This window comes from Doryrhamphus excisus, chromosome 6, assembly GCF_030265055.1.
Source record: "Doryrhamphus excisus isolate RoL2022-K1 chromosome 6, RoL_Dexc_1.0, whole genome shotgun sequence".
Classification (NCBI taxonomy): Eukaryota; Metazoa; Chordata; class Actinopteri; order Syngnathiformes; family Syngnathidae; genus Doryrhamphus; species Doryrhamphus excisus.
In genome coordinates this window covers 3,538,721-3,548,923 of record NC_080471.1, presented here as the reverse complement: position 1 = coordinate 3,548,923, position 10,203 = coordinate 3,538,721, and positions in this window count along the sequence as shown.

The following is a 10,203-nucleotide window of genomic DNA, read 5'->3' as shown; positions in this document are numbered from 1 at the left end:
AGTCCAGCTGGAATTATTGTATCTGTAAAAGTGTCATGCAATCTGCTTTATGGGCACTTTGAGATCATTTATTTGATGTAAAGTGCGTTATAAATTTATAATAATAAATGTAGTATTATTTATATTATTATTATTTGTTATTATTATTTGTATTATTATTATTATATGCTTGTGTCCCTTTTTTCAGGAGCACTTTGTAAATAACAGACCACATCAAATAACTAAATTATTAAATCTGTGTCATGCAATCTGCTATATGTGCACTTTGAGATCATTTATGTGATGTAAAGTGTGTTGTAAATTTATAACAAGAAGAATAAATGTATTATTATGTTATATTATTATTATTTGTTATTATTATTATTATGTGCCTGTGTCCTTTTTTTCAGGAGCACTTAAATTTATAATAATAAATGTATTATTATTTATATTATTATTATTTGTTATTATTATTATTTGTATTATTATTGTATGCTTGTGTCCCTTTTTTCAGGAGCACTTTGTAAATAACAGACCACATCAAATAACTAAATTATTGTATCTGTAAAAGTGTTATGCAATCTGCTATGTGTGCACTTTAAGATCATTTATTTGATGCAAAGTGGGTTATAAATTTATAATAATAAGAATAAATTTATTATTATTTGATATTATTTATTATTATTTGATATTATTTTTATTATTATTATTATTATGTGAAGTGCATTATACATTTATAATAATACGAATAAATTTAGTATTATTTTATATTATTTGTTATTATTATTTGTTATTATTATTATTTGTTATTATTATTATTATTATGTGCCTGTCTCCCTTTTTTCAGGAGCACTTAGTAAACAACAGACCGCATCAAATAACGAAATTATTGGATTTGTAAAAGTGTCATGCAATCTGCTATATGTGCACTTTGAGATCATTTATTTGATGTAAAGTGGGTTATACATTTACAATAATATATAATAATAATATAATATAAACAGATCGCATCAAATAACGAAATTGATAAAACCATGAAAATGTCGTCTCAAGCCATGATGCCAGCTTGTATGTTGACTTTAAATGAAATACTTTGGAAAGAACGGGCGGGCCGTATTCAAACACTTGGCGGGCCGGATGTGGCCCCCGGGCCATAGTTTGCCCACCCCTGCCATAGACCCTCATTGCTTTTTATGCCGACTTGACACATTCTTTCTGGAGGATAAACTCTTCCTGCACATGAACCCACAGCTCCCCGCTTCCGGCAGCATTCATGCAGCCCCCGACCATGATACCAGTTTCACCGTATACCATGGTATTTAAAAACCACTACAGTTGTGTGTCATACCGTTTCTATGGTAGTTGTTAGCTGTCCTTATCCTCACTGGGGTGGTGTATAGGTATATACTAGGTATCCCAACTGACCATTTTTAGGTCAGAGGCGGGGTACACCCTGGACTGGTGGCCAGCCAATCACAGGGCATATATAAACAAACAACCATTCACACTCGGCCGGCCGATATTTGCGTTTTTTTCCTAGAATCGGTATAGGCCGATACGCGCGTGGGTTCGCCGATATATTTTTCCGCCGCATGATTTACCCTGACTACCACCGTGGCAATCGCCGAGGACCATCGCAATCGCGGGGGCGAGCTGGCGAGTGGTGAGGCGCTCCACCGCGCCGGCCGACACCCGCCGGGCAGCTCACCCCCGTGAGGGAGAGCCATAGCTCCAAGTCATGGGGAGGCCAAGCACCAGAGCCGAGGAGTTTAAGACCAGCGCAAGGCCACCGACGGACCCCACCATCCACCGGGAGGGCCGTCCTCCCCCCAGCCCCCAGAACCAGCAGCGCTCCACCCACGTACCGGAGAACCATCCCCGACGAGCCCTAAGGCAAGACTGGGGATGGGCAAAGACAGGGACAGCGATGCAGCAGAGCATAGGACCAGTGGCAGCAGACACCCAAACGCCCGGTTTGCTTTTTACAGTTTTGCAGTTTGCTTTTTACACTTAACTAAGCCCATCACATTTCACTGTGTGATAGCTAGGCATAACAGTCATGGTGTGACAACAAGAACTCCCAAAAACATCACATACCAACGCAACAGACGAATAAAAGCACTCTCACTAGTTGGGCAGAACAAGAATGAACAACTATGCTACTTGAACTACAAACTGACCAACTATTTACATCGACGCTGCCGCAAAGCACGCAGGAGCAGTCATCACATCGATGCTAAATCGATGCTAAAACTTAAACTACGACAGAAATGTTTTGCACATGGTTGAATATTTATTCCTTTTAAAGTTGATAATGCCGTTTAAATGTGTGTTTAAGAAAGCTGAATCCTACTGTGTTCAGTGTTTACATTTAAATACATATTTGTTTAAACTTGAGACCTGTAATATTTGTTATCATTGTCATTTTTTCATATAAATTGAGGCAGCAAAAGCAGTATCGGCCACAGCAAAATCGGGCAAAGTCGGCCATCGGCTAAGGGTGATGGGAAATAATCGGTGTCGGCATCGGCCCCCCAAAAAACATATTGGTCGATCCCTAATTCCCACTCACATTCATACCTATGGACAATTTGGAGTGGCCAATTAACCTAGCATGTTTTTGGAATGTGGGAGGAAACCGGAGTACCCGGAGAAAACCCACGCATGCACGGGGAGAACATCTCCACACAGAGATGGCCAAACGGAGATTCTAATCGACCATGCTTCAATTTGGAAGAACATTGTTCTCCTTTAGCCTGCTCTTACGTCATGGCAGGACCCCGAGGGTGCCCCTTTGCAAGCCCGAGCAGACCCTGGTTTTAAATGTACGCTGGGCTCCTGCCAGCCGTTGTTAACGTCCTTACTCACATTTGTAGCTCGGCCATGCTTTTGAAGACCCCTCACTGCCCAGCAAAGTCTCTTATAGTCAGCCAACTTTTTTCCCTCTACTGGTCCTTTTCTTTATTTACTGGCTGTTTTGTCATCCGTGGTGAAAATGACAAATGGAGGCCTGTTTATTCTCTCTGCATGTCTGCACAACAAACCTTAATGACCGGGAGGTGCCATTACCGGGTGGCTTATTGCCCGTGAAAGCATCTTCTGCTGCTTTTTTCACCGCTAATGTTAGCCACATTACACTCTTGTAATGTACGACTCTCTGCCGGGTCGTATACGCGGTCGTATACGCGGCGTACTGTATATATGACGCAGCAACAAGTAGCTCATCTGAAGCCCTTCATGTTGCCGTGTATTTAATGAGAGCTGCCTGCGAGGGCTTATAAAACTATGCAAGGATGATTAATGCTGGCTGATCCCTCTTTCATCCATCTCCATCCTTAACGGGAGATTTGAACATTCCCCGGCTATTAATGCTCTTTGAGGCTTGTTAGCACTGCCATAAAGATGATGATGCAGTCAGTAATGTATCAGATGGGATTAGCTCACAGTCGGTCAACGGGCTGCTGCTGTGTGGCCTCGCTGGATTGTTTCATTGTCCTGACGTGAAACATGGCCGACCCCGAGACGACGCTCAATCATACCCACTCAGGAGAACATCTAAAGAACGTTGCACTCTTTCATCAAGTTGTATCTAATACAACAGTTGGCTCCAATGCTGAGGGCTCCTAATTATTTCCGTGATGTTATTGTTGTTATTGTTTGTTTCAAATTCATTGAATAAATGGGGGTGAAATTTCAGGAATTGTCAGAAATGGCGTATGGAAGAACTGATTAGATTTCAGAGATGATCCGGATTACTGTCTGGATCCAGGAATCGGTCACTACTTGTGCATATAACGTTAATGGTCTGAGCAAAAAAAATACAGCACACATTCCCAACAGGTTCTACAAAATATCATAGAACATGTTGTATTATTCATTTTGGTGTGAATCACAATATGGGGGAACTATGGCCCTACTTTCACAACATGTCGTTAAATAGTAGAAAAGCGGGCTGCACGGCGGACGAGTGTTTAGCATGCAGGCCTCACAGCTGGGAGACCGGAGCTCAATTCCTCCCTCGGCCATCTCTGTGTGGAGTTTGCATGTTCTCCCCGTGCATGCGTGGGTTTTCTCCGGGTACTCCGGTTTCCTCCCACATTCCAAAAACATGCTAGGTTAATTGGCCACTCCAAATTGTCCATAGGTATGAATGTGAGTGTGAATGGTTGTTTGTCTATATGTGCCCTGTGATTGGCTGGCCACCAGTCCAGGGTGTACCCTGCCTATCGCTCGAAGACAGCTGGGATAGGCTCCAGCCCCCCCGCAACCCTCGTGAAAAGTGTAGTTAATTAGTGATGACAATGCAATTATAAAAATAAAATGCAACCATACGATAGGAAACCAAAACGAAGCCCATGTGCCAAAAATGGTACAAGGAAAATATTTATATACTATGTATTTGAATATATAAAATAAAAACAAACACACCTACTGTGTGTATACAGTCACACATAAAATGATAGAAATATTATTATTTAAAGTAACTTTATTTATTATTTATTTATGTATTATTTTAATTAGTGGTTACTTAAATTAATTACTTGAAAAAATAAATGAAAATAAAGAATCCTGGCTATGCAGAATGAACATAAAAATACTACAACTCAATAAAGCATCAAAATGTGACCTAAGGACGGAGGATACCATCTAAAACAGGGGTCTCAAACTCACGGCCTGCGGGCCAAATGTGGCCCGCGAGACACTAGTTTGAGGCCCCCACCTTGATACCAAAGTTTAATGTTGAAATGACAGCTTAAAGCTGTGTGCACACCGGACACAATTAACATGATTTTGCCCCGCCCATACTGTTACCCTACCCTGTTACCCCGCCCTGTTTTGCTTTGGATTAGCAGTGAAGCTAAAGGGCTAAAGGCTTATGACGCTGGGTACAAATAAATGCAGGAAATGATTTGGTCAAGATAAAGCATCTCATCAAACATGTTGTTAAAGTTACGGCGCTGCTCCCAGATGGAACTGAGTACCATGCTAACTTGCTAATTGGGTCAAATTATGAAGTTTCATTCATGTTCATGTTAAAGGTTAAATAACTGTTAATACTGTACATTTGAATCTGAAAAAAATCATTTCTCTACCAACTGTATGTGGTTTCTTATGTTTTTCTTATTTGCTGTTTTATTATTTTACTTATTTATTACTGATTGATTGATTCATTGTCTTTATTTTTAATTTGTTTATTTATTTTTTCAATCTTATTTTGTGTATAGAAAAATAAAAATGAAGATATTTGAGAACAGTGGAATGTTTTATCAGATATTTTGGTGTGGAAAACCGGAACCAAAGTACTGAAAAAATGTAGCGTATAGCAGAAGCAAAAGCATTGAAGATTTTTTTTTTTTTAATAAATGTGTTTTGGGTTTTTTTTGAAAACCTGATGCGGCCCGGCTTCACCCAGAACCTAGCTCCGGTGGCCCCCAGGTAAATTGAGTTTGAGACCCTGATCTAAAATCTAAAAATATAAAATATGTTCCAGTAGAGTCATAGAAGAAGTCAAGACCCAACTGGACAAACATGATGAGACCCCTTGGCACTGTAGTCCCCTGAAAAACACGTCAAACCTGAGCACCACATGTGGTAAATGAGCCTTTTAAACAACTTTGATACCACAATAGAATATTTGAAAGACTTCTATGTGTGAGCGCCGTGACCTCAGCACTGTGTTATTCCGTGGCCCCCATCACAAGCGCTTGACAAGGGAGAAAAATGCACATTAACCCCTCAAAGGTGCGGGGTGACACGGAGTGGCCCCGGGCGGGACTGTGGCACCTCTTGCTCCTTGAATCCCGACAACTTGATTTCAATGCGCACACTTTTCAAAGGCCGGTCATGGATCAGCGCTTCCAGAGCGCCGTGGCCTTTTCATGCCTTTAGTTAGCCTCGACGGTTGAGAGCGTGGAGAAATCTGGGGGGGGGAATGACAAACAGCAACAAACAAAAGAAGGGAACGCTGCAATAGTCCAAGTCCCTTTAGAAAACATTCCCGGTGTTTGAGCATGACTTCACTGACGCTTTGCTTGTGCTGAATTTCAAACAATTTTGCGTAGTGGACATAACATGCCATTAATATCAGCGACTGGCAGTTCCGACCAATCAATTATGACACCCAAGCTGCTTGTATCGGGGCAGATATCTCCAGTGTGCAGCGAGGGAATGTGATTAGCAAGGCCTGAGGTAATGCTAACCAAGGTCAGCCTGTCACCTATACATAGGCATCACCAAAATAATCCTATCCCTTCAGGTTCACCTAGACAAATAAACAGCGGCCTCGCTCAGCGCTAAGGTCATTCTTTAACGTCGGCCCATGTTAGTGCGGACGCGAGGGCCTACGCTGGTGTTTAGAAAGCAAATAAATACCAGAGGACGGGGGGGCAGACGGAGGAAGAAAATAAGAACAGTAAAAATATACAAAGGAGAGAGTATCTCCTAAGAAAGAATGAATTACGAGGCCTCCTTTGAGGCAGGGCTGGCACGCCTCAGGGTAGCAGGAAGTGGGCATCCCTCTCCTTTTATAGGGGTCATGGACAATACCTGCCCCCACTCCCGCAACCAACACACATACAGTGTGGGAGCATCTTTTTTACATCCAGCGACTTTATAAGGCGCTCCATGTGAAGTGAAAATGGCGTCAGTGCGGTCTTCCATCATGTCATCTCTGTAGCTGGAGCCCCCGCCCCCCGCCCCCCGCCCCCCTCACATCTACAGTCCCACTCGGTCGCCATAGCTGAGAGGCTGCTGACAGCCGTGACCTCACATTTACCTCCACGTTCCCCCGCAGCCTCGTCCCACGGCAGGTGCCGGTACCCGGCAACGTGAGCTGCCGCCATAGCTTGAGCCAACCTGAAAGCGCCTCAAAGAATTGCTGTACTATTAAACTGTACTAGTTGGCGTCTATTTCATCTCATGGGATTGAGGTCACATTAACTGGAAGCACAAATGGGAAAACGAGGGCTGGGGTGTTCGACAAACGATTTTCCTAGTCCAACCTCTTCATTAGATTTCTAATGATCACATTAAATAAATATATACAGGGGGCGGCACATATCACAGTATGTGATATTTTACAAGGAACAACTACAACAATGGGCGGCACGGTGGACAAGTGGTTAGCGTGCAGACCTCACAGCTAGAAGACCAGGGTTTGATTCCACTCTCTGCCATCTCTGTGTGGAGTTTGCATGTTCTCCCCGTGCATGCGTGGGTTTTCTCCGGGTACTCCGGTTTCCTCCCACATTCCAAAAACATGCTAGGTTAATTGGCCACTCCAAATTGTCCATAGGTATGAATGTGAGTGTGAATGGTTGTTTGTCTATATGTGCCCTGTGATTGGCTGGCCACCAGTCCAGGGTGTACCCAAGACAGCTGCGATAGGCTCCAGCCCCCCCCCCCCCCCCGCGACCCTGGTGAGGAAAAGCGGTAGAAAATAAATGAATGAATGAATGAACATATAGATCAGGGGTGGGCAAACTATGGCCCGGGGGCCACATCCGGCCCGCCAAGTTTTTCATTTAAAGTCAACATACAAGCTGGCATCATGGCTTGAGACGACATTTTCATGGTTTTATCAATTTCGTTATTTGATGTGATCTGTTTATATTATATTATTATTATATATTATTGTAAATGTATAACCCACTTTACATCAAATAAATGATCTCAAAGTGCACATATAGCAGATTGCATGACACTTTTACAGATACAATAATTTTGTTATTTGAGGCGGTCTGTTGTTTACTAAGTGCTCCTGAAAAAAGGGACACAGGCACATAATAATAATAATAATAATAACAAATAATAATAACAAATAATATAAAATAATACTAACTTTATTCGTATTATTATAAATGTATAATGCACTTCACATAATAATAATAACAATAAAAATAATATAAAATAATAATAAATAATATCAAATAATAATAAATTTATTCTTATTATTATAAATTTATAACACACTTTACATCAAATAAATTATCTTAAAGTGCACATATAGCAGATTGCATAACACTTTTACAGATACAATAATTTAGTTATTTGATGTGGTCTGTTATTTACAAAGTGCTCCTGAAAAAAGGGACACAAGCATATAATAATAATAATAATACAAATAATAATAACAAATAATAATAATATAAATAATAATACATTTAATATTATAAATTTATAACGCACTTTACATCAAATAAATGATCTCAAAGTGCCCATAAAGCAGATTGCATGACACTTTTACAGATACAATAATTCCAGCTGGACTGTTACATATAAAATATTGAGTCTGCCCCCCCTCGTCAATTTTGTTAAATCAATGCGGCCCACCAGTCAAAAAGTTTGCCCACCCCTGATATAGATAGATAGACTTCCTTTATTGTCATTGCACAATAACACAGCAGTGAAATTGCCAATGAAATGTTGTTGCCTGGCTCCTGTATAATAATAAATAATAATAATGTAAATGATGTTATGTAATGTTACATAATGTTATATGGCACTCAGATCAGCAAGGGCAAATGTGAACCATGCCATCAGAGTAGCAAAGCGTGACCACAGTCAGAAGATCCAAAGCTTCTTCCAGGACCCCTGCAACACCAGACAACCGAGGCAGGGCATCCAGTCTGGCTACAAAGCCCCCCCTGCATCCTGCCAGGATGACATCAGCTTCCTCAATGAGCTAAATAACTTCTTTGGAAGGTTTGAGACTCTGAACAACAACCCTGCGAGGAAGGCTACCCCCCCCCCCCCCCCCTCCCACCCACATCCACCATTATGAATGCTTCAAAAGGGTGGTTAAGGACCATATCACCTCCATACTCCCCCCATCACTCGACCTGTTCCGATTTGCACAAAACCAGCATATAATACTGCATAAACAAATAAACGCAGTCGGTGTGCAACTATGGTATCTTCGTTTATTTAGTGACACTGAAAACAAAAACCCAAACACGGGTACTGTGGGCTAGCGAGCCGCACCACAGAGCCTGGGTTCTGGTCAAGGTTCCTTCCCCCGAGGGAACTTTTCCTTGCCTCCGTTGCAAAATGTTTCAGTTAGTGCTCTGTCTTTCATTTATGAACGTGTCAAGTTTCATGAGATGACGGCTGATGTGATAAGGCGATAAGGCGATAAGGTGATAAGGCGATAAGGTGATAAGGTGGTAAGGCGCATTTTGATATGATTTGATGGTCAGATTGATCTACTCCTGCTCCTGATCTACTGATCTACTCCTGAATACTCCTCCGAATCTAATTATTGAATAGTTGATTATTTTAAGACGCCCCTATATTGTGGTTGTATAACTTTAATAATGATTAGGAATGCATGAAAAAGTGAAAAAGAAAACAATATTTTTTTTTTTTTACCCTCTGATCATTTATTTAATATGGATGTTCCAATCAAGGTTTTATGCTGCCGATTCCAATACGATCATCCGGGAATGAAATACCAATACCAATACTGATCACATGGATTAATTATACATTCCTAAATATATTTATGATTAGTGCTAGTAGTGCCAGGAGTGCCTTATAAAGGGAAAAGTCCAAGGTCCCTTGACTGCCAGGGGCCCCATTTTTGGCAAGGGGCAGATAGTATTATTGATCTAAATGCCCTGACGTGCACCTTCCCTGTTATATTGAATATTAGTTGGTTTTGGTGTAATGCACATTTAAAGTGGCCAGACCGGAGCAGGAGGGGATAGAAAAGAAGAAAAAGAAAACAGTGAAGGGGAGTGTGGGAACAAGAGGGGGACAAAAAGAGACAAGAACAACAGCAACAATAAAAATAACAAAAAAAGCAAATACTAATAAATTTAGTAATTCATTAATAAAGCGGGGGGGGGGGGGGGGGGACAAGATTTCTTTACATGGGCCCCAGGATTCATGGCTACACCTCTGCACACCTACTGCCTGTATGAAAAAGGAACCATACAATTTGACAAAAACATATTTTACCTAGGCTTCACAGCTAGGTCACCCGAGTTCGATTCCCCCTCAGCCATCTTTGTGTGGAGTTTGTTGGCGACTCCAAATTGTCCATAGGTATGAATGTGAGTGTGAATGGTTGTTTGTCTATATGTGCCCTGTGATTGGCTGGCCACCAGTCCAGGGTGTACCCCGCCTCTCGCCCCAAGACAGCTGGGGTAGGCTCCAGCACGCCCACGACCATCATGAGGATAAGAGATGGAAAATGAATGAATGAATATTTGACCTACTTTT